This window comes from Kogia breviceps, chromosome 8 (assembly GCF_026419965.1).
Source record: "Kogia breviceps isolate mKogBre1 chromosome 8, mKogBre1 haplotype 1, whole genome shotgun sequence".
Lineage (NCBI taxonomy): Eukaryota > Metazoa > Chordata > Mammalia > Artiodactyla > Physeteridae > Kogia > Kogia breviceps.
Genome location: NC_081317.1, coordinates 71,525,442 through 71,550,578, shown reverse-complemented (window position 1 = coordinate 71,550,578; position 25,137 = coordinate 71,525,442). Strand labels below are relative to the sequence as shown.

The 25,137-nt window shown below is 39.7% G+C and overlaps 1 protein-coding gene across 14 annotated transcripts in view; it reads left to right on the top strand.

Annotated features, from left to right (window-relative positions):
- The window catches only part of KANK1 (KN motif and ankyrin repeat domains 1), a 192,046-nt gene that overhangs the window by 35,708 nt on the left and 131,201 nt on the right, over nt 1-25,137 (top strand). Inside the window, exon 2 of one of the 14 annotated variants that reach the window (XM_067041607.1) lies at nt 1,530-1,682. The exons of 8 other annotated variants lie outside the window; for them this stretch is intronic. The gene's annotated coding sequence lies outside the window, so the exon portion shown is untranslated. Of the gene's footprint in view, nt 1-1,164; nt 1,486-1,529; nt 1,683-5,621; nt 5,706-25,137 lie in introns of those variants that run through there. 5 more of the 14 variants (XM_067041608.1, XM_067041603.1, XM_067041606.1 and 2 more) reach the window with 5 other exon arrangements.

The following is a 25,137-nucleotide window of genomic DNA, read 5'->3' as shown; positions in this document are numbered from 1 at the left end:
ATTTCAAGGAGGTAATCGTTACCAGTGTCTGATCCTGTGGAGCCGTGAGAATTGAGTTGTATCTGCTGGATTTGGCAGCAGGAGCAGTTTCAGAGGCTTGATGGCTGCTGGGCCCAGAGCAGAGGGTGGAAGAGTGCATGGGAAGTGAGGAAGGAGAGGCAGCCTGTGTAGATGTAGTGCTTCTGTTGACCTGGGTGGAGCCTTTGAGGGCATTAGGAAAATATGTGCCCCCTGTGGGTGGAGACAGTCTGGGGGTGTATGACTTGGTGAGTGGGCTGTGGGTGGACTTTAGTTCCCATGTGCTGCCTTAGCTGGTGCCTGTGTTTAGTGTGCAAACTACACCCCTATCCCCCATTGCATGGTGGCCTAGGGTAGATCATCGGCAGTTCTCTTTCCGCGGGAGTTTTGCCCCACCCGCAGGGCACGTTTGGCAATGTCTGAGGACATTTTTGGTTGTTACAACTGAACCAGGGAGGGTGGGTGCTACTGTCACCCAGTAGGCAGAGGCCAGGGATGCTGCTAAACACCCTACAGTGCACAGGACAGTCCACACCAGATGTCCATTGTGCAAAGGTTAAGAAACTTGGATGTAGATGAACCTTTCAAGATCTTTGTGAAGAGGAGGAGGGTGTGGGAGGGTGGTAGCTGAGGGTGGAGCTGAGAATGGTGTCCTTATGTACTTTGCCACAGGCTCATTTGTAGCAGTTTTCATCTTGCCTCCCCACCTCTCTACCATATAATTCTTATTCAGCAAGTTGCAGCTTTTTTTTCTCCTTTAGCCATTTTCACTATCCACCCCTACCCTCCCAATAAAGACTAATGCAAGGTAACCTTGTGTCCTAATTTCTGTTTCTGGGCGTATTGTAAGACATCTGTATTTTAATACCACTGGTCAGGAAATTCTGTTTTGGCATCCCAGAGACGGATGTTACTTTGGCTAATCTAAAGTAGCCCATAATTCAATGTCAGGTTTGATAAGGCTTTAGTGCGTGGTCAGTCAGCCCCCCTTGACTGTCAGGCTTGGAAAAAAGACAGGAAGTATTTCTTGTCTTTAGAAGCAAGCCTTGCTTCTGGCTTTGGGAAGAAAAGAGTACAAATGGTTCTCGCCAGATAGGGTTGCAGCAGCTCTCCCAGCGTTTTGGGAACAAATCAAGTCATTATCTCGACCATGTCAAAACTGTGTTCCCAGACCAGTTGTCTGAAACATTTGGGGCTGATGAGGAGGAGAAGAATTAATTAGCAGCTCCCTCTCTTGGTGTCCTTTTTCAGCCTTCTCAGGTTGCAGCATGAGAGTCCCTCAGACATGCGGGCTGCTTATTTGATAATCTGTGTTTTGCACGGTACAAAAGGTTGCTGGCGAAATATTGTGAGCCCCTCTAACCTGGAGCTGCCAGTGTCCTGGGTCCAGTGAGCAGGGAAATCTACTGTAACGTGTTGTCAATGGGGAAGCACTTGAATTCACAGAACAGCCTTGGAGAGTACTGGGTAAGTTGGACGAGCTAAGTTTTTTTTGCTTTTTCTGTTTTCAGGAATATTTTACCCTGCAACAGTGGGTAAATCTAAAGCCCTTGAAAGAATGAAAGCAAGCTTAATGTTAAGTTTTGTCAAAGAGTATGCAAGACAATGAGAATGTGTGGGTGAAGAACAGGAAGCATCTTAATTTTAAAATGGTGGTAGTGGAGGTGGGTTAAAATGAGATATGCATGTTGAATGCAAGATATGCCTTGGTTGTGGGCATGTTGTTTCTGATTGAATGCAAGATATGCCTTGGTTGTGGGCATGTTGTTTCCGAATTAATTATTGTATATAGAGGCATATTTTAGGCCCCTTCCTATGAAATTGATTTTTCATATAATTTAAAAAGATAGGGCTGGTGATAAGAATTCTCTTCCTGCATGGTGAGTGCCAATATACAAATGGTATAATGATGCCTTTTGTGTATCTGCATGTATAGCCCTAACCCAGTCTATAATGTCACAAAATAGTAAAACACACTGTAACTTTTAAATTTCTGTAGTGGACCAGCCCATGCTGTGAAAGGGGAAAGTGGTGGTGGGCAGGAAATGGGAAAATTTAGGCTAAAGAATATTGATGTAAAATCTTATCCCCAATATGGCAAACTCATTGAACATATAGTTAAGGAACAGTTTGAGATCGCTGCACATTTACAAATTTTTCCCTAGTCAGGACTGTAGGAAATATTGATAAACATTTATCCTGTTTTTAAAGTTCTCCATACTATGAAATTCATAATCTTATCTTTATAACTACAATAGCATGTGGTTATGTGTAGTTGAGAAAACTGTTTCTCATGTGTCTTTGGTTTTGCCATATTATTTTATTAAGGTACTAAAAATTCGTTATGATTCTTTGAGGAACGAATATTTTTTCCTTCAGTTTTCTTGAGATATAATTGACACATGGCATTTTATAAAGTTTAAGGTATACAGCATAATGATTTGACTTACATGTATCATGAAATGATGACCACAGTAAGTTTAGTGAACATCTGTCATCTCATATGGATGGATTAAAGAAAGAGGGAAAAAATGTATTTTTTCCTTGTGAGGAGAACAGGGTTTACTGTGTGCAACTTTCATATGTAATGTACAGCACTGTTCATTGTATTCATCATGATGTACATTACATCCCTTATTCTTATTTCTCTTACAACTCAAAATTTTTACCTTCTGACTGCCTTCATCTAATTTCCCCTCCCCTCCACCGTTAGCCACAAGTCTGATCTTTGTCTATGAATTTGTTTGATTTTGAAGTATAATTGACCTATATCACTATGCTTGTTCCTGATATACAGCATAGTGACTTGATACTTCTTTTTCAAAATGATCACCATAAGCCTAATTATCTGTTACTATACAAAGATATTATGATACTGTGTGCTATATTCCCCACACTGTACATTTTATACCTGTGACTCATTTATTTTGTAACTGAAAATTTGTACCTCTTAATCTCCCTCCCCACTACCTCCCTCTGGCAACCACATGTTTGTTCTCTGTATCTATGACTGTTTCTGTTTAGTTAAGTTTGTTCATTTTTGTTTTTTAGGTAAGTGAAATCATACAGTATTTGTCTTTCTCTGACTTATTTCATTTAGCATAATACCCTCTAGGTCCATCCATGTTGTCACAAATGGCAATATTTCATTCTTTTTTTTTTTTTTTTTTTATGGCTGAGCAATAGTCCATTGTGTGTGTGTGTGTGTGTATATATATATATATATATATATATATATATACACACACACATACACACCACGTCTTCTTTATCCATTCATCTGTTGATGGGCACTTAGGTTGCTTCCATATCTTGGCTATCGTAAATAATGCTGCAGTGAACATAGGGGTGCATATATCTTTTCTATAATGTTTTTGTTTTCTTTGGATAAATACCCAACAGTGGAATTTCTGGATCATATGGTTGTTCTGTTTTTAATTTTTTGAGGAATCTCTGTAGTGTTTTCCATAGTGGTTGGGCTGCATCAATTTACATTTCCACTAACAATGCACAAGGGTTCCCTTTTCTCCACATCTTCGCCGACATTTATTATTTGTTGTCTTTTTGATGATAGCCATTCTGACAGGTGTGAGGTGATAGCTCATTGTGGTTTTGATTTGCATTTCACTGATGATTAGTGTTGTTGAGCATCTTTCCACATGTCTGTTGGCCATCTGTATGTTTTCTTTGGAAAAAGGTCTATTCAGATCCTCTGCCTATTTTTTTTTTTTTTTTTGCTGTATGCGGGCCTCTCACCGCTGTGGCCTCTCCCGTCGCGGAGCACAGGCTCCGGACGCGCAGGCTCAGCGGCCATGGCTCACGGGCCCAGCCGCTCCGCGGCACGTGGGATCCTCCCGGACCAGGGCACGAACCCGCGTCCCCTGCATCGGCAGGCGGACTCCCAACCACTGCGCCACCAGGGAAGCCAGATCCTCTGCCTATTTTTTAATTGGGTTGTTTGTTGTTGATTTATGTTGAGTTCTTTGTATATTTTGGACATTAACCCCTTGTCAGATATATTTTTGGCAAATAGCCATTCAAATAGCCTTTTCATTTTATTGGTAGTTCCCTTTGCCATGCAAAAGCTAAGTTTCTTGTAGTCTCACTTGTTTATTTTTGCTTTTGTTTCCCTTGCCTGAGGAGATATATCCAAACAAATATTGCCAAGGCTGATGTCAAAGAGCAGATTGCCTATGTTTTCTTTTACAGATTTTATGGTTTCAGATCTTACATATAAATCTTTAATGTATTTTGAGTTTATTTTTGTAGATGGTATGAGAAAGTAGTCCAATTTGATTCCTTTGCATGTAGCTGTCCAATTTTCCCAACACCATTTATTGAAGAGGCTGTCTTTTCCCCATCGTATATTCTTGGCGCCTTTGTTATAGATTAATTGCCTATATAATTGTGGGCTCATTTCTGGGCTCTTTATTCTGTTTCATTGATCTACGTGTCTGTTTTTTGTGCCAGTACCATACTGCTTTGATGACTGTAGCTTTGTAGTATAGTTTTAAATCAAGGAGTGTGATCTCTCCAGCTTTGTGCTTAAGATTGTTTTGGCTATTTGGGGTCTTTTGTGTTTCTTTACAAAATACAGAATTATTTGTTCTAGTACTGTGAAAAATGCCATTGGTATTTTGATAGAGGAAAGACTATTTTTATGGATAAATAAGGGAAAGTAATAAAGATAATCCTTATACCTTGATAATATCAACAGTCTTTCTATCATATTGCAAGCCTCAGTGAAAATAATTAATAAAGGTTTTCTTTTTTTTTACTTCAGGCAACCAGCAGAAGATCCTCTGGGGAAGAATCCCAGCTCCTTTTTAGTGTTATTTAATTATTGACCCAGGAGGGCTTTCTAAAGCTTTGTCAGTGATACATGGTGGATCCCTGCTTTTGTGATTACTGCAGGTGAACTTGGTACTTCCTAGGCTGTTATGCCCTCAGCAGCATGTATAGATGTCCCTGTTTGCTTTCTAGGACTACTTTCACAATAAATAGCACAGATATTTGACAAGGATGTTTGAAAAGAAAATGCAAACAAACCTATATGTATTTGAACGAACAGATATTCATGACTTATGTGAAAAAATCTAATAGGTGTAGTGTGAGGAAATTTTTATAAACAAACATCCTCCACCAACTAAATCACATGTATTTATTTATTATATATACATTTGCATAAAAATAGAATGGATATACTAAAATGTTAACAGTGGTAATTTGGAATTATAATTTAAAATTTCTTTCTGATTAGGATTTTTTAAAGTTTTATGAGCATTTTATATGTGTGCAATAAAAATAAAATGGGGAGAGGTAAGCGTAAATATATAAATAGCAGGAATTTTATAGTCTGGTTAAAAAACTACATTGCATGAAATTATAGATGAGATTGTATAAATTAATTGTGTAAAATTAATTTTTTCATTTTAATTCCATTAATAATTCCAAAGAAGTTTCTTTTCTTTTTTCGTAAAAAATTTTTTTTGTATTGCTTCCACAGGAAAGCAGAGGGAAAGGAGGCATATGTGAATTTTTGGTGTTTCATCTTTTCTTCTGATTTTATTTCTTCTCTATTACTTCGATAGTTTTTCTTCCAGGCCTGTTCCACAGCCTTCTGGAGGGAGTGGAGAATGCCCCACTGAAACCATTCTGCAAGATCTTCCCCCAGCTTTCTATAGTGGGTATGACTCTGGGCCACTTGTCTCCCCGACGCCCCACTCAGCCCTGTGGGAAAAGCATGCTTTACTTAGTACATGGTGATCATGCCTCCTTCTGTGGCCAACTTAGTTCAGTTCAAAGTACTTCAGTTTATTAGTGAAGAAAATTACCAAGAAGTTGTTTATGGCAGAATTGAACTAGACTGATAGAGGAAAGCCCTACAGTGTTTCAAGGCAGGCTGTGTTTCACGTTCAGCAGTTTCTCATTCCTTTAGAATAAAAGACGTTTTTCCTTCCTTTTCCTATTACCACTCAAACAGCTGTCTCAAAACACAGCTTGAGATTGGGAGCAACCTGGCTTCCACAAGCCCCAGGCTGCATCGCGGCAGTTTGACTTCTCTCTCTGCCCCAGCCACCTGGCTTGTTTGTTTCTTTCTCCTCCTTGTCCTCTGAGGCACAAGCGGCAGTGACTCCATGACATAGGAACTCAGAAGCTGGTGAATAAATCCCCGAGCAGGTGGCTGCCTATTGTCTGTCTGGAGGAAGTGAACAGCGTTCTTCCTGGGACTGCATTCATCTTCTGATAGCTTCTAGAGGGCAGAACATCCTTAATTGGGGTTGGGAGATTGCACACACAAAATCCTGGGGTCAAGAGGTTCCCTAGGGAAAACCGCCTTGGTGGGCTTTGGTCTTTTCCTCCACAGTAACTGAGCCCTTTCGGAACAAGGACTTGCTTTCTGATGTGGGCATGTGTGGAACATCATTAGTCTCAATACCACTGGATTAGATGAGGATTCCAACAGTTTCCTATAGGGGAGAAAAAACACCTTGCCGGTGGGATAAATAAGTAGACTTAATCTGTGGTAGGATTCCCCCCTGAGGTTGTAATATGTAGTATCTTTTAGATAGTGGTAATGCTAAAGAGAAGCTCTGACCTTTAACTAGGTTTTGTGATAGCCATTAGGGTGTTTATTACCAAAAATCACTCATTATTTAAAAACATGGTGCAAGCCACCCTTTCCTCCCCATATTTGTGTACAAGCCTGAATGTGGATCTTTAACAATGTATACCTTCAGGCTGAGCAGCAAGAACAGATAAGCCATCTCCCACCCTGCCCGGACAGAAAGTAATCTGGACTCCTTTATAGGATTAAATCCTCTCAGAAGTGGGAGGCAATGGCTAGCAGCCTGAGGGGACATAACAAGCTCTCAACTCTAGGTCTTTGGGTTTATGGCAGGGAGGGGGGTTAATTATTTAAAAAAAAAAAAAAAAAAAAAAAAAGGCCTTGTAGTCTTCTCTCCCTAACTCTTCCATTTTATCTACTTTCTTTTTCCATTCTTTTCCTGAACTGTCTTTTGACTTTCTTTAGCCCTTCTTCCCTTTTCCCACACTCCAGAATAATCTGCCATATGTTGAACAGTTTCTCCAAAATAATGTAGCTCCAGGAGTCTTTACTTTAAATCTAGCCCTCTTTCTGCCATATCACTGTGTTTCACATCTTGAGAAAGTTGAGTGGGAGAGATTAAAGGAAAGCTGGAAAAGCGATGAGGGGCCAGAGAGGAGAGCAAAGTAGGAAACTGAAGGAAATAAAGGAACCGGACATGAATGGGGTGATGGGTTCCTGGTTGATACCACATGTACGGCCGGGTATAACCAACACTGTGGTGAGGAGACCCAGGAGGCTTCTCTTCACCCCCCAGGGCTTTTCCCGGGTAAAATACCGGCAGAAAGATAAGGGGAGACCCGATTGACTAGATGGGAGATATAGTCTTTACCCATGATGGCATTTAATACCAGATCCAGTATTCTAGATTATTTGGTATTATTAGCATGATTCCCAGAATTCCTTCTTGAATCTGAAGTTAACTGTCTCTTTAAATGCAGAAGATCCAAAGTTGTTTCTCACTTTTTACTTGATGCTGCTTTTGGAAACCAGAAAGATATTGAAAGAATTTACTTTCTCATCTGACAATATTGCATGTCTGAAAACCCAACTGATCCAAAAGTATGTTTACCTCTTAACTCTACAAATTGTAATTAGATGGTCACTCTGGTTTGTTGAAACAATGCCCAGAGAACTGTTTATAATGATCTCTCTCACTTGTGTTCGGTGCTAGAAATATAGCAGTGAACAGACATAATCCCTGCTTGCACAGATAGACTGACATTAAATAGAAAATTACAAAAGAACAATGAAGTTATAACTGTGAGAAGAGTTACCAAAAAATAAGTAAAGGGAGCATATAAGGGGAGAATTTAATCTAGCCTATGCCGATAAGGCATTCCTAATGGAATTGGCTGGGCAGAGGTTGGGAGTGGATGCTCTGAGGTAGGAATAACATATTCAAAGGCCCTGAGGTAGGAAGGGGTTTTAGCCTGCTTTAGGAACAGATTAGGATCCTTTGACTGCTGTAGGAGAATGGACAGGAAGAGGACAAAAGTAGAGACAGGAAGATCAATTAGGAAGCTCAGGGACTTGCCCAAGGTCAATTAGCTGGTGAATAGCTGAGCCAGGACTCAAACCCAGGTCTGTATGGAGATACAGGCATCATCATTGTTTGTTAAATAATAATTGGTAATGATGTTCATGTCATCCCAGAACATATTTAAAAGATTCTTAGGTAACATTTCTTTTGACGTGGATTATTGATCTTTTAATTATAATATAAAGTGTGTTTTAAGTTATCAGCTGCAAAAAGGGAGGGGAGTACTCATTTGAATGAACCAGCAGAAACTTGGAATTTTGCCTGCCTTCTACTTTAGCCTTGCCAAAAATGTAATTTCTTTAATTCATTCTTAACTAATCTGCTCAAGCTTGTACTATGCCTTGGCTTTTTTCCCTATAACAGCTTAGGGATCTCAAAAGAAAATATATTGAAAGATTTTCTCTTGATCAAGATATTTGTGTTTAGATATTGTGTACACTCCTTTTATTGCAGAATGAGCTGTTTTTCTATCATGGGATCCTTTGTTAGGAATGAAATGCTGTTGTAATTTTATCATCTTTATTTTTTAAAAATCACTTATCAGGTGTATATCTGTAGAAAGTGATTTAGATGTTTACATCCTCTTCTTTCTAGAGACTTAAGTATGTTCAGAAGTATTTAAAATTGAATAGTTCTGTTAGCTAATAATGATAAAATTACTATTGTGTGTTGAGAGCTGCTTTGTGCCAGGCAATATGCTTTAAATATCTTTGATTCTCACTGCTTCCCTGTGATGAAGGTTGTACTATAATTTTCATTTTACATTTGGGGAAACTGAGGCTTAAAGCTACTAAATGAGTTTTTTTCCGAGATCACCCAGGTGGGAAGTGACAGCTTAGATGAACTGAGGCCCTTTCAGGTCCTTGCTCTTCAGCCACATGCAATTCTGGATTCAGTGTCAAGTTTGTTTTAGGCTGCAGTGGGGAGTTGGAACCAGAGTAATATAGGGAATTGAGTGAATTTGAGCAATGTCATGAAATATTTTCTCATAAACTATTGTGAAGATTTTGTTCCAGAGACCACATAAGAAAAAAATAGAAGCAAATTGCTAAATTTCACATTCATCACTCTTACCCTGAACTTTTCGTAAATTCAAAGCTTCCCTCCATTTGAATTTATTTTATAGGAATATTGGAAGATCAGTAAATTACTCTTAATGGGTATAATGGAAATTAAACCCAAGTGTAATGGTGGTCTCAGTGAATGGTCACTTTAAAGATATCATTTATAGCAATGGTTCTCAAACTGTAATGCTCATCTGTATCTCCTAAGGACTGTATTAGAACTCAGATTGTTGGGCCCCATCCCTAGACTGTCTGATTCAAGAGGTCTGAGACAAGTGCCCAGGTGATGCTGCTGCTGCTGATCTGGGGACCACACTTTGAGAATCACTGGTATGGGGACAGTAATAGTGCTAATGAAATTAGATGGGCCAGTAGCTTGTCCCTGAGAAGGCCATTTTCTAGTCTCAGACTATATCCACAACCCAAAGCAGAGTGGTGTCCTGATGTCCACCAAGGTCAGGAGTGGTACAGTGACTGCATGGAGTCATTCCCACTCTTGGGAAGACGGTACGTCATCCGCCTCTCCTCCTGCCAATACCATGTCATGACAACCCATAACTTAGATGTGCCAGATGCACACATTGTGAACTCTGCAATGACTGAACTCTCCCGCTGTGCTAGGTGTATGACATAATTGCCCACACTGCTAAATTAAATGAGTCACATGAATAAACATAAGTCAGGATTCCAAAACCAATTAGATAAAATATTCTAATTTGTATGTTATGGGGATTGTCCTTACTCTGGGATGTTTTGGTGCCAGAAGCTTTGCAGGATTTCTCCTTTCCTTGCAGTGACTGAGAATTAGCTGCGAAAACCCCAAAAGTTTAAGATTCCTATTTGACTGGAAATTAAATCACATAGGCTGGTTTGGAAAGGCTTCAGAAATTCTTTTAGATTTGATGTGTCCAGACTTGTACTGGAATATAAAAATTTGATTTAACAAGATCTGTGGGTTCCCAGTGCATAACAGTTTTCGAAAATGTGTTTCTCAGAATACAATTAGGAAAAAATTCCTTTGAAATGCTAAAGTTACCTTTTAGTGGTGATAAAAGATGCTGACAAGCCCTTCTAAAAAAAAAAACAAAACTTTTAACCTTCATGTTGCTATAATAACATCACTGATTTGTGTGTAGACAAATATCACTGGTCATATTTAAAGTAATCATTAAACTTTTTCAGAGCTATACTTAAGAAAACTACTTTTTAATCTTTCTACTCTAAGGAAAATATTACTTCAGAGTTGATGGAGGGAAGGGGGTGGCTAGGTTGCAATTATTATTTCTTCTTGCTCTGGAGTCTTTTTTGGCTTAGTTTGGAGGAAGAAACCAAAAAGTTGTAACTGAATACAGAAGCTTTTTTTTTTTTTTTTTTTTTTTTTTTTTTTGGTGGTATGCGGGCCTCTCACTGTTGTGGCCTCTCCCTGTTGTGGCCTCTCCCGTTGCGGAGCACAGGCTCAGCGGCCATGGCTCACGGGCCCAGCCGCTCCGTGGCATGTGGGATCTTCCCAGACCGGGGGTGTCCCCTGCAGCGGCAGGCGGACTCTTCAACCACTGCACCACCAGGGAAGCCCAGAAGCATTTTTTTTAAGTTTTATTTTAAGGAGGAGGGGAAATTTTGGAGCCACTTCTCATAATAAACCTCAAAAAAAATCTTGAGACCTATTAGAACTTATTATTTAGTTTATCTTGTTTAATTTTCTTATTTTTAAATTAAGAATGTATATTGCCCATATAAAAATTCTCTTGCCTGTGCATGTATGTATGTATGTATCTGCTGCAGAGAGAGAAGTTTAGTGTGCATTTAGTAATTCCTAGCAAAGCATATGGGAACCTTAACGTCTTAATTGTGCTCTCCTCTGATTGAGTGTGGGTTGAGTCTTAGTCTCTGGGGTCAGCCAGGCCAGTTTTAGAGTCCCAGTGCTGCCAGTTACTAAATGTGACCCTAACAGTATCATTCAACCATGAAGTCTGTTTCCACATCTGTGAAGTAGATATAATCATATTATCAACTTCATGTAGTTGTAGGGTGCTTAGTAAGTTATCTGTGATGTTAGCTATCATTCTCATAAATTACACTACCATATTCATTTTCTTTTTGCAAGAAAAATAAAGATTCTCAATATGTTGAGTGATCTGGATAAGAATGCAAGAGGTAGAAATAGTCAGTTGCACCAGTGTTAATTTACCTTACATGGTATTTCAGGCTTATTTCACTTTGGTCTCTTTGATAAGATGAAATATAAATGTATACCCAAGATCACTTTAAAGCAATAGTATAATTATTAAGGTGCCATGATGTATAAAAAGGTACTTAGAAAACTAAGGTTTGGAGAATGAAATAAATTAGACACAGTGACTATAAGTTTTTCCTTTTTAATAGTTGTTTTTCCATTACTCCATTGATCCAAAGAGGGATTTTAAAATTTAATGTCCTTGTTCCATTAAGATAATTCAATCATTTATCCAATTACTTATTCAACTTAAGTTCTTAGCCCCTCTGTTGCTTTCTCTTTGGCTGGTTCCCTGTTTTATGACTTTCTAGCACAGTTTTAGTTTTACTTGTTTATTTTTATACTTTTGTGACCTAGGCTTTAAATTTTGCTCTTTTCCTTGAAAGTAGTGCTCCTCCTCTCTTTTTTCATGTCTTTTCACAAAGGTGAATCCACTTTGTGTTTCATATTTTACCCATTTTGTTTTAATATAAAAAAATTTTAAAGTCTTATAAAATAAAATGGTTTGAATAGCCCTTCCAAAATGACATAGTGTTCTGGTTTGAGAAAGTGATCTTTGATAAAGAAAGGTGTATCAAATGCATGTCTGTTCCAGCGTTGGGAGGGAAACTAAGCAATGGGATGTCAGAAATCGGGATAGAAAAAGGCTCCCAAAAGCTGAACACAACATGAACAAATATACAACTAAGCTCTACTGAATGCAACTTTGTGATACCTGGGATAGGAGGGAAAAAAGTTGTGTGCCTGTGGATTGGAGAGACCTGGGTCAATAGCAGCTCTTGTTAGAGATTTAAGATTTTAGCCAGCCATTTGACATTGCTGGCCATCTCCAATAGCATTAATGTCACAGCTCTCAGAACAAAGGAGATAATCATCCCATTGTTTTCTGCCTTGGTTGGGCTGCCTCTGAGGGCTTGCAATTCAGTTCTGAGCTCCACATTTTCAGAGGGCAAACCAGGGAGGTAAATGGATGAGAAACATCTTTGAGAGATTCTCATCACTGTGTGGCTTATCAGGTTATTTCCTTAGGACAAATTCCCAGAAGTGGAATAGCTGGGTCAAAGTTAGTCTTTTTTTTTTTTTTTTTTTTTTTAACACTTTGGATACTTATTGCCAAATTGTCTTACCAAGTAGAACTGGACATATTAAAGAAGTTGGATTACCCACCCCCAAGTCAGAGATGTTGTAGAAGGGATTTTGGCAGTGGGTTGTATGTTGGACCATGATCTGAGATCCTTTCAAAAATACCATGAGAGTTTTTACATAGGACCAGATGATTATTTTATTTAGAGAGGTGATGTTGCAGTCTTATCATGTCAGTCATACTGTTGTAGCAAACTAATTGTTAAGAATCTGTAAGGAAAATATTGCAGAAGATTTCTGCAATCAAAAAGGACTGTAGAGAAAAGAAAAAAGTAAAGGGGCTTCTTTGGGCAGAAGGAAAATGATCACAGATGGAAGCAGAAAGTTGCAGGAAAATGCAATAGAAAGGGTGAGTATGTGAATAAGAATACTGATTTGATAATTCAAAAATAAAAACAAACACACACACACACACACAGGCATATCTCAGACATATTGCAGGTTCAGTTCCAGACTACCACAATAAAACAACTATTGCAGTAAACCAAGTCACATACACACACACACACACACACACACACGACTGTAGAAATTAATCAGTGAAGGGAAATGTAATTCAGGCTGCAACTCAGTCCTGAGTCTCCATGGCTGGTAACTGCTGGCAAATTAACCATTTTTAATAACTTAGATAAGTCAGGCTTTTCCAAACTAAGTGAGTTGCATTTTCTACACACTCCCAGAGCTGGTTACTTCTGCTTCTGGAGAGGATGGGAACAGGTAAAAAGTTGCTCTAGATCATGTTCCTAATAGAGAGCTTAAAATGAATTACCACATGTTTTATCCTCATCACCCGAAGCCTAACTCAGTGAGATGAGGAAGTGTTTTGATACAAACAGGGCAGTGGATTCCAGCTGCACTGCTGGGGTAAGCCACTGGAACTCCTAAGCCTTAGTTTCTTAACCTGTACAATGTGATGAATAATTATTGATTATCAGTTCTTCTCAAAGAGTTGTCATGAAGATTACATGAGATGATATATAGGATGGTACTTTATAATCTAAAATTCTATACAAATACTAGCTGTCACTATCAGCTAATGGACCTTTCAGCCTAAATCTTTCTAATGGATGAAGGAATGAATAAGCTTCATCAAAGGAGAAATGGGGGCTGATTTTGTTTACTTTTGTCGTCTTAATGTTTGACTCATAGTTGCAACTCACTAAATATTTGTTGAATGAATGCAAGACAATATTTGTGAAATATAGGCTGAACTGGCATAGAGGAACATTTTTTTCCTTGAAAAGGTGTACTTCTCATCTTTGTGGAATAAGTACTGTTATTCATATCTTACAAATGGGGAGAGTGAGATTCACTGATTATCAAATCATTCTGACAGCCAGATGCTACAATTTCAGGTAATTTCTAATCACATGTAAAAGGGATTACAGCAAGTACTTTTTTGGTTGTTTAAGAGAAAAAATAAAACAAGTCTGTATAGTATAGCTCTGTTGTATAAAACCATTTAAAGCAAATTGATGAAATATTTTCTCAGACTTTATTTTTATTTATTGACCATTAATAGAAACTAATTTTGTTTATTTTATATATAGCCCTCACTGAAGTCTCTGTTGCCAAGAAACTACTTCTGTTATCCATGTCCCTAATATAGCAACTTTGTCTACGTTTCTATTCTTTGTGCATTGTGTTCAGTCTTAAACTGTGAATATTCCATTAACTGAGAGTTCTGAATAGCCATTGTGTAACTGGAGTGATATTCTGTCTGTGTCAGTTCCATGCATTGTGTTTGAGAATAAACGTGCTGTTTTATTTCTGATGGGACATCTCTCATTACCACTAATAATATGATGTTATTGAAAAGATAAGCATATGAATAAACCTCATAAGTGCTTTGTGCATTGTTGAAACATAGAATCTTTCATTTGAGGATTGCTTGATTATACATATATTTCTATATTTTCAAATGGAAAGTAGAACCAACAGTGTCTAATCCTTGGGCGTTAGGTGAGAAGTATCAGTGAAATTGAATCCAGAATTATCTGTTTATGAGTGCTTTGTTTGGGAGAGGTTCCCCCCCACTCCCACTGCATTTTTTCCCATCAGAATCTCAAATTAGTCTGTGGGCCAGAAATGTTGAGGGACTCTGACCTATCAAATTCATTTCAGCCCTGGTAGCTTGTTTGATCGCTGGAAAGTGATATAAAACACCTAGACTGGTATGGAGTACTCATAGGTGCTAAACAGGTATTTGTTGGAGACCTGATCAAATTAACATGTTCTCTTCTTATCTGTAATACATCATGGTTGGTGAGCCCCTAGAGGACACAGTGTATGCTTTACTCATTCCTTGGCATCCTGACTTCCCACCTCTGTCTCCCCATGTAATAAAATATGCACGTTCTATGTCAGAGTAGAAGTCTTTTTTTGATTAGAATTCCCCATTCATACAAAATTGTTGGGCTTCCCTGGTGGCGCAGTGGTTGAGAATCCGCCTGCCGATGCAGGGGACACGGGTTCGTGCCCCGGTCCGGGAAGATCCCACGTAGCGAGGAGCAGCTGGGCCGGTGAGCCATGGCCGCTGAGCCTGCGCGTCCGGAGCCTGTGCTCCGCAATGGGAGAGGCCACAACAGTGAGAGGCCCGCGTACCGCAAAAAAAAAAAAATTGTTTGAGCACATGTCCTCCAAATAGACGTTTATAAATTATATACTTACTCATGTCTATACTGAGGATACATTGTTTTTGCTCAGATTGTTTTATGCTGATGATATAAGACACATAATAGCAATGTTAAAATCAGAAAGATGAAAAGCAGTCTTTTAAAATGCATTGATAACCTTGATGGCTTCATATTAAGTAATATCTTAAAAGGTATACCATATACTTATTGCTTCTCATTCCTACTTTTGGCCCCCTCAAGATCTGGGCTTGTACCCAGCTCTGGCTTTTCATGGCTCCCCTCCCACTTCCTAATATCCTTTCAGCAGATGTCCTCACTGGTAACTGCTTATTCTCTATGCTTAATTCAAATTCCTGAGAGTCAGACTCTCATTTAGCTAGTTCACCTAATCATGTCAGGTCAACTCATGTGAATCTCTTTGATAGCCTTATTTTTGGCTTCTCCTGGAAAGTCACTCTGTTCCCCACAGGTGGCTTGAGCAAGTGGGAGACAGAGTCACTGGGCACAAGTGTGGTTGCTCAGAGAGCTTCAATGAAAAGGGTCCTGGTGAGGCTGGAATGGTGACTGGCCTCACCTTAACCAAATATGCCTGTAGGTCTAGAAGAGACACCAAACTGACTTCCTCTGTTTTTCCTTTGCAAATCCATGCCTATATCCTTTGGAAGAACACTAGGCATATTAGGCAAAGTTTTTGTAACTTAAGTAAACCAGAGAGCTGGAGACAATTTAATCCTGTAAAATTCTTCCCCACCCATCCACCTATCCATCCACCTTTCCTGTCTAGTTACTACTGGGGAGAAAATGATAGCAGCTCCATCTTTAAGAATTAACCTGTAGTTCTTGGATTGGGAAATAATGGTTTCATGACTGCTTCCATTCAGCCTCATGCAGACAGGAGTTTAAAGATTTCTTCTACAGAACACAACTCATTTCTTCTAAGTCCCTTCTGAGTAGGTTGGAGTCAACAAGGAAGATTTTTGCAGGATTTCCTAGTTTGGAAGTGCCATATAAATGAAGCCATGGTTGGGAATGTGAAACCTATTTATACATGCATGGGAATGTTTTCTTTTGAAAAGCAGCATGCTGGGTCCCTTTCTTGCAGAACTTTAGGTCAATGTTGCCCCATTTTAAAGCCTGTTTGCCACCTGGAGCAATGCATGAGCTTGTCAGAGTCAGACCTTCTCATTTGAATATGTTTCTGCATATGTTTTATAATGTTTTATATATATGTTTATATATGTTACATATACATATATATGTATATATACATATATACACATATATGTTATATATATGTTTATATATATGTTTATTTGTTTATAACTGCATCAGAACTGTCCAGCATAAACAAAGTTTATAGTCTCAAAAAAAGAGAGAGGAAGAGAGAGTACTGACATTTATTGAATGCCTAAGTTCAGCACTTTGTGTTCTCTGTTTCATTTAATCTTCATGCTCCTATCAGGTAACTATGATTGTTCCCACTTTGCAGAGGGAAACAAAGATCAGAAGTTAAGCAGTTTGACTAAAGTCACAAACTAGTCAGCTGTGAGGTAGAAGGTGACCCTGTATGAGGATAGCTTGCATTTCTCTTAAGAACACTATGCCCGGTATGGTGATAAGCATTTTAACATGCATTATCTTACTCACTTTCACCACATTTAAGCCTAAGAGGTTTTAAAAAGCAGTCTCTCAAGACTATTTTTAGATCAAGGACAAACACTATTAAAATGTTGATGTATTTTTCTTCCAGTCATTTGTACCTATTTTTGTATAATCTCTTCAACTTCATTCCCATTTTCATGTAACATTATAAATGAAGCATTTCCTCATAATATTTTCATAAATATGTTAAAGTCTATAGTAATTTAATAATAGTTCAAGTTTCTGATGCTTTGCTGTTATAATAGTGGGGCAGTGAATGTATTTGTGCCTAAATCTATGGATGGTTTTATTTTTAAACAGTTTCTTAGTGTGTATTATTAGAAGCAAAATTATAGGGTCAGAAGTTAGAAACATTTATTTTTAAAACTTTTACTGCTTTCAAGGCCCTTGATACATTTTGCCCAACTTATTTTTTAAAAAATCAGACAGGCTTCCCTGGTGGCGCAGTGGTTGAGAGTCCGCCTGCCGATGTAGGGGACATGGGTTCATGCCCCGGTCCGGGAGGATCCCACATGCCGAGGGGCCCGTGAGCCATGGCTGCTGAGCCTGCACGTCCGGAGCCTGTGCTCCGCAACGGGAGAGGCCACAACAGAGAGAGGGCTGCATATGCAAAAAAAAAAAAAAAAAAAAAAAAAAAAAAAGACTATTGTCCACTGCCATGGCACTGTGTGAGTGCCTGTCTCTGTGTAGACCTAGCCCCTGGGGGAGGGACAGATGGTTCCAGTGCTCCTCTGTCAAGCTGTGGTGCTCCATCTTGGATCGACTGCACTGTGCGGTGTTGGGAGGCTGGCAGGGCAGAGATCTCTTCTCAGTCTGCCTAATGCCAAGCGTTTGCAACTGTTCGATGCACTCTCTGCCAGTCCTCCTGCTGTGCCTCCATTTTGTCCACTGCATTTTGAAAAGCATTTGTCTTACTTATATCCACTCAGAATGTCACAGTACTTATCTGGTTTCTAATTGTATTCACTTTTACAGTAGACTTACAAGAGATTTATCTCTTTGATTGGATTTTTTTTTTTTTTTTGCGGTACGCGGACCTCTCACTGTTGTGGCCTCTCCCGTTGTGGAGCGCAGGCTCCGGACGCGCAGGCTCAGCGGCCACGGCATGTGGGATCCTCCCGGACCGGGGCACGAACCCTCGTCCCCTGCATCGGCAGGCGGATTCTCAACCACTGCGCCACCAGGGAAGCCCTCTTTGATTGGATTTTTAAACAGACTTTGGATTTACCATTTGTTTTTTCTGTTGTTTAATGCATTCATTGTTGCTGAAGTATTTTGTTTTGTCATAATTTTTTTTTAAACAAATGAGTGCTTTTGCTCATTTGGAGCTGTAGTCCACTTATTTTGATTACTTAGGGCTTGCATTTATCTCTGTGCTTGCCTTGACCAGATCCCATAAGATTTGATAATTAGGGTTTCTGTTTTTATTCATTTTATGCCTTTCCAATTCGAATTCATTTTGCTATTTTCAAAACAGTCTCATATTAGGATTTATATTTCTTTGAAACAATAATTATTTGGGAGAATAGTTTCTTTTTCTTCATGTACTGAGTTTTTGTTTAAATGCCTGTTATTTATTTCTGTGATGGTTTTGTTGTAATATGCTTAGAGTATGGTCTGTCCTTGCTGCTTTGCAGAATGTATTGAATTTTTCATATATATACTTATATATCTGTAAATATATGTGTGTGTATATGGGCATCTGGGAAAGATGTATCTCTGTAAAGTTAGCTTAGACTTAATTTAAAAAATTTGTACTGTATCTTCATTACCATGACAATATGATATCTTTAGCATGCCCTGAATATGAAGCCTTGGCTTGTATTCCTATCATGATTAACAGTTTTGGGATAACTGAGTCTCACTGTCTGCTACACTGTTACCCAGTGGGCCCAACTGGGTGTACAGCCTGTGATATGGAAAGAAATCAAGACTCAGGTCCCTAGAAACCTAATCTGTGACCTAGACCTTGTCCCTGAGGTGCTCTGACTAGAAAGTTAATCTGTTAGAGGAACTTTCATCATCATAAAAGGCAGAAATAATTTTCTTAATGCTGTTGATAAAATCTGGGCACATCCTGCTTCACACTATTTATTATAGAAACTGAACATTAGAGACTTACTTTCCTTTTTAAAACCATCTGCCTCCGTTAACTTGTATTAATTTTCCTATATACTAAGCATTTGAACATTTGGTTTTTGAAAGTTTTGGGGATATAGTCAATATATATGTATGAATTTAATAGTTATTTAAGACTCCTTGTATTAGTCCTTCATGAGACTTCGTAAATATATTTAATGTCTGCATAATAGTTTAACAATAATTTAAGTTTCTGACTTTTTGCTGTTACAGTAGGAGGGCAATGAATGTATTTGTGCCTAATCTGTGGGATTTTCTTGAACTTTGTTTCCTTAGCGTATATTAGTAGAAGGGAAATGAATGGGTCAGAAATTACTAATGTGTGTGTGTGTGTATATATGTGAGTAAAATAACTGGAACCACACGAAAGACCCTTGATGCATTTTACCCAATTGCTTTCTTTTCAAAATGGAAAACTTTCCACTCCCATGGCGGTGTGTGAGTGCCTGTCTGCCTGTAGACCTAGCCCCAGCGTGGGAGGGATGGTCTGGGCGCCTCCACCAGGCTGTGGTGCTCCATCCCAGACCAACTCTGCTGCAGGGTGTTTTGTGTGACAGGGTGGTGTCATGTGTCTTCTCCACAAGAAAAGGCATTGTTACCAAGGCAAACAGTGACACTTGATACAGCTATGTACACACCAGAGCCAGAGAAAAGCTTCACCTGAGGGATTGTTGACAATTGCTAGAGTTTGTGGCAGTGCAGAAGTTACATAGTTTTCCTTTGGCAACACGTGTTAATGGGTTTGTTGTAATGTTGGAGCCCTGCTTAAATGAAAATTCTGAACACTTACACTGGAAAAATATAAAATACTTAGTCGGGAATGCATTGCTTAAAATTTAGCAAATGAGATCACAAGTTGTTAAACAAAGTAGGTTGCTTAAAAAAAAAAGGGTAAGGAAATGGCTATGATTTGCTTTTAAATTTAAAAAAATATAAGAACACATTTTTTTTTTTTTAAATTTATTTATTTATTTATATTTGGCTGTGTTGGGTCTTCGTTTCTGTGCGAGGGCTTCCTCCAGTTGTAGCAAGCGGGGGCCACTCTTCATCGCGGTGCGCAGGCCTCTCACTATCGCAGCCTCTCCCATTGCGGAGCACAGGCTCCAGACGCGCAGGCTCAGTAATTATGGCTCACGGGCCTAGTTGCTCCACGGCATGTGGGATCTTCCCAGACCGGGACTCGAACCCGCGTCCCCTGCATTGGCAGGCGGATTAAGAACACATTTTTAACAAGAAACAATGACCAAGATATGTTCTCTGGTCCCTGGGCACTTATAATCTCTTGTAATTTTACATTTAGCGACTTAACACAATTCTGTTTTTTTGGAATGGATGCCGAAATGCCATTGGAGCAGAGTCTCAGCTGAGAAACTTAGACACATAGAGATTAATTAAATGGAAATAATTTTTTTTAAAAGGCAGTGCATGGATTCTTCAGGGAAAAAGAAATGTGGAAAATTTTATAGGATAATGCTTAATAAGTATCTAGTAAAGATTCAGATTTCGTTCTTCAGCTTCTTGTCTCATAAAATTAAGTCCTAAATTCACCAAGCAATGTTCTTTCTAGTTTACCTTTAGGTCTATGTATGGAAGAACTTGGAATTTCAGTTAGCTTCGTAAGTTCAGTTAGCTTTAATTAGAGGCTCAGCGTAGAAAGCTAGGAGTTGCCTGTAGGGGTCAGGCAGGGAGATTAATGGGGCTGTGCCCATCCACTTCTGCTCTGTGCTACCAGGATGTTTGCCAGGGTATCCTGGTTTGTCATAGTGAAAGGAGTCAGAAGTATGAACCACTGATGAATCACCAGCAGCATCTTGCCTTGGTCCTTGGGCTGCAAATATTTGAAAGGCCCACCTCAGACCCACTCCTCTCTTGGGAAAGGTAACAGAAGTTCTATGCCTGTAACATCCCATAAAGGCTAAGGAGCAGGAGGAGGGTGAGTGGGCAGGGCGCCAGCTGTCTGTGCTGAAATACCAGAGCCTGGGCTCTGATAATTAATGAGGTTTGAGAGAACATTTCCTTGGCGTACTCTACTGCCTGACCCAGTTGACTGGGTCACTCTGGGGAAATCGGCCTTGATTCCTGCTCTTTCCTCCCAAGATTGCAGTCTGGCATTTATGTGATTGTTAGTATTGAAATGAACACCTGTGCCATCCTATTCTTGACAGGAGGAAGCCTTTATATTTTGTAATTCTTTATTGAACGTACTCTCTTTTTTTAAGCATATATATTTTAAAAATTTGAAACCTGTGTATATTTGCTCTGTCATTATACACATAGTGGAACTTGATTGAAAAAACATTTTTTTTCATGAGGGAGAATCAAAAGCATCTTCTTACAGTATTCTGAATTTTGAGAAGGCTCACATTTGCTAGGCTTTATCTTTTATCACGGATAAAGATTTCTTCTGTCTTTTCTGGTGAATGTGGGATATCAGATACTTGTCTTAAATGTTACAAACTATTTCAGTTAAAGCAGTCAACAGTATTATAAAAGACAAAGCAACAGCTGATACTTGGTAACATCTTTAAAATTACATATTAATAACTTTCAATCAGATTTACAATACTATGGATGTAGGTAGTCTCAATTTACTTATGGAAAGTTAAAGCACAAGTTACTGCAGTACTTGCCTGAGATGTCACATGATTGATGACAGAATCTATATTCTTAGTCCTTTATGTAAGAAGAGACTTCTGTTTTTATATAATAAATTAATTGGGTAAGATAGTGTTCTAGTTAATAGCAAGGAATAAGCTTAACAAATGGTTCTCAAAGTATGATCCTGAACCAGCATCGTTCGCATCATCTGAGAGCTTGTTATAGATACTTAAATTTTTAGGGTTTACCCCAGACCTCATGAATTAATCCCTGGAGGTGGGAGTACTGCATTTTGTGTTTTTAAAAGGCCCTCCTCATACTTGTGATGCACTCTATGAAGTTTGAGAACCACTGGCTTCACGTAGTCTTTCCATAATTGTTTGTATAGTTTAAATGCTTGGGGTTGCTGAGGTGATGTACTTCGGACAGGAAGCAGTGGGGCAGCCTCCCTAGTGGCCCCAGCATAGATGACCTTAGCGGGCCCTCAGAACCTGACTTTTCAAGGTACAGAGAAGAAGGTAGGTCAGGAGATGGAAGAGGAACTAATACTTGGGCTGCCTGTGCTATGCCAGGCACGAAGGTGGCTTTCCACGAGGTCTCTTGCATTCAGTCCTCACCCCAGTCGTGTGTGCCCTTAGGATGTTCCTCATACTTCATTGGTACTTAACACCTTCTAGTTGTAATCTCAGTCTCATCCGTTTGCTTTGGTTCTTTGATGAGAGAGTTGATACTCCGTTTCATTTTGGGAGCTGTGTGTTGGCTCATAGGGCATGCAGTTTGTGTTTGAGAAATAGAAAGCTTCCTACTAAACTTGGTGCTTCTTCCTGGAACAGCTGTTTTACTTCAGGCACGTCGGGAGAAGGGGAGGAAGGACGGTATTTCTCTTGTAAAGTATTGTATTCCCTGTATCTAAGGTCAGGTGCTTGGTAAACAACTGTTGATATTGTGCATGGTTATATCATCTCCTGAAGAGCTTGTGTCCCCTTCCAACTCACTTCTGTTTGTTTAAGGCAGTGGTTCTCAAATTGTCATCCCCCGTTTCAGCAGCAGCTGTCCCGCTCCAGACCTAGTGAATCAGAAACTCTGAGGTGAGGCCAGTCATCTGTACTTGAATAAGCCCCCAAAGTGATGGCCATTTATGCTAACATTTGAGAACCGCTTGTTTTAGGCAAGAGGCGTAGCTGTTTGGTTTGTCAAGATGGTACCTTCTCTTAAAATTTTCCAGGAAAGTAAAGATGATTCACATTTAAACTTTGGGATTAAGGGCCCAGTGAAGATAATATGGCATCCTGCAAAGCAGCTGACCGAGAGCAGACTACTGATGGCTACCTGCTCACACACCCTTCCCTCGCTCAGAGTCCCAGCAAGGGGAACTTCCTGCCACCTCATCCCCAGGTCACCCCCAGATGTGGTCCCTTCCTCCACAGGGAACTAAAAGACGGGAGAGAAGTGCTAGAGGTTATAGAGCTTTGCTTTCCATCCTGGGGCTTACTGTTGAAAGGGCAGAACTGAGCCAAGTGGTAACTATCAGAGAGGAAATCACTTTCTGATCTGATCATTTAAAAAAAAAAAATCAAACTTTTGCTTTCTTTGCTTTAAGTGGAAATATTCTTCCTACTTTATGTATCTAGATACCAAGTAAGGAAGTTGCTTTGGATGACTGAATGCTCCTTATTCCATATGCAGTCTCTCAAGTGTAACTTTTTGGGGATTTTTTGGCCTGTGCCAAACAATGGAGGGTAAACAATTATGTATATTAGCGATATAGTTTACACGGATAGCAGTTAGGCAGATATTTCATTTCTGATTGAGTAATCCTAAAAGAGAAGAGCGTTTTTCTTGAGCCCTCTATACAATATTTAAAAATTTTAATATACATATCTATTTTATTTTTTCCCTAGGATTGTATCACAGTTTGAGTATATCTCATTGTTGATTAAAAAAATGCATCCATAAACAGCTAGAGTTTTATATGTTGTCACAACATCGATGCAAGTTCTTAAGGAAAAATCAAGGGTGACGATTGAAAATAAAATACCCATTGCCAAGTAGGACCATTCTTTACCATTTCAAGAACTTGTGCTGGCATGTTTATGGGAGAAATTATTCCAGACCGTACCAGTTCTCTGTCAGAAAACATAATATTCTGACAACCGTTTTTTCCTACCTATGTGTAGTAGTTAACTTTTATTTGAAATGTTGATCCAAGCTACTTGGGCTTGCATAGGCTTGTTATCTTAAAATGCAAGGGGTGGGCCCTGAGAGCAGAGCGCATTCATAACTCTTGGAGTTTTACTATTATGTCTTGATTTAATAAAATATCCGCAGCTGAAAGTAGGAGGAGAAATTGACTATACACAGGTTTGAATATGTTTTTTGTTTGTTTGTTTGTTTGTTTTTTCGGTATGCGGGCCTTTCACTGCTGTGGCCTCTCCCGTTGCGGAGCACAGGCTCCGGACGCACAGGCTCAGCGGCCATGGCTCACGGGCCCAGCCGCTCCTCGGCATGTGGGATCTTCCTGGACCGGGGCGCGAATCTGTGTCTCCTGCATCCGCAGGCGCACTCTCAACCACTGCGCCACTAGGGAAGCCCTCAATATGTATTTTTTAATATATTCAGGTAGAGTATTCAGCCTGCAAGCCTAGGAGAATGGGTTTCAGTGAGGCAAAGTTTGGCAGGGAGGCACACAGAAATGGAGGGACGAGAAAGTCTAGTCAGTGGGGAGCTGTTTCTAGTTGAGGGCCTGGGCTATGCTATACATAGTCCGGGGGAGAGTCCTTCCCCGCTCCACACCCAATCCCGGGTCTACTTCCCTCTGGTCTGATTCAGCACTCACCCAGCACACCCCGTTATTAGCTTGATAACATGGTAACAGGGAAAGAATGGTATTCAGTTGGGAATCTTTGACTGCAAGGAATAAAACCAACTTAAGGAGCATTTTGTCAGGATACTGAAGTACTCCAAAGAATCCAGGATCCTCAGAGACAACCTGGAATAAAAAACTGGAAAGCACAAGGAATGGGAAAGACTCTGTGTGTTGGCCCTGCTGCCCTCAGCTTTATCTTCACCTTTCTGCTGCAGACCAGCTCTGTCTGCAGAGCTGATCCCAGGTGCACCTGCATCCAGAGCCTGGCTGGCAGCTCCTCAGCCCCCATTTCTAAGCCCCAGAGGAGGACAGATTTGCGCAGCCTGGATTTGAGATCTTTAAGTGTGGACCTCCAGTGAGCCATGGTGGGCGAGATGTGTGTGTGCTGAGAGGCGACATGGGAGGCCCACCTCTGACCCTGTGGCTGGCTCAGAAAATTCCAAAGAAGGGAGTAGTTTGCATAGAGGGGACAAAAGCCGTCCCCCGCCCCCCCACATACCATTAACATGCTGCTGTGTGTTTATGCATTAGCCCCACTCTGGGGGAGTAACCATCTTTGGCTCCAAGAAAATCTGGATGTTAGACCTGAAAAACTTTGACCAGACTGAATCAGGGTCATGAATTGTGG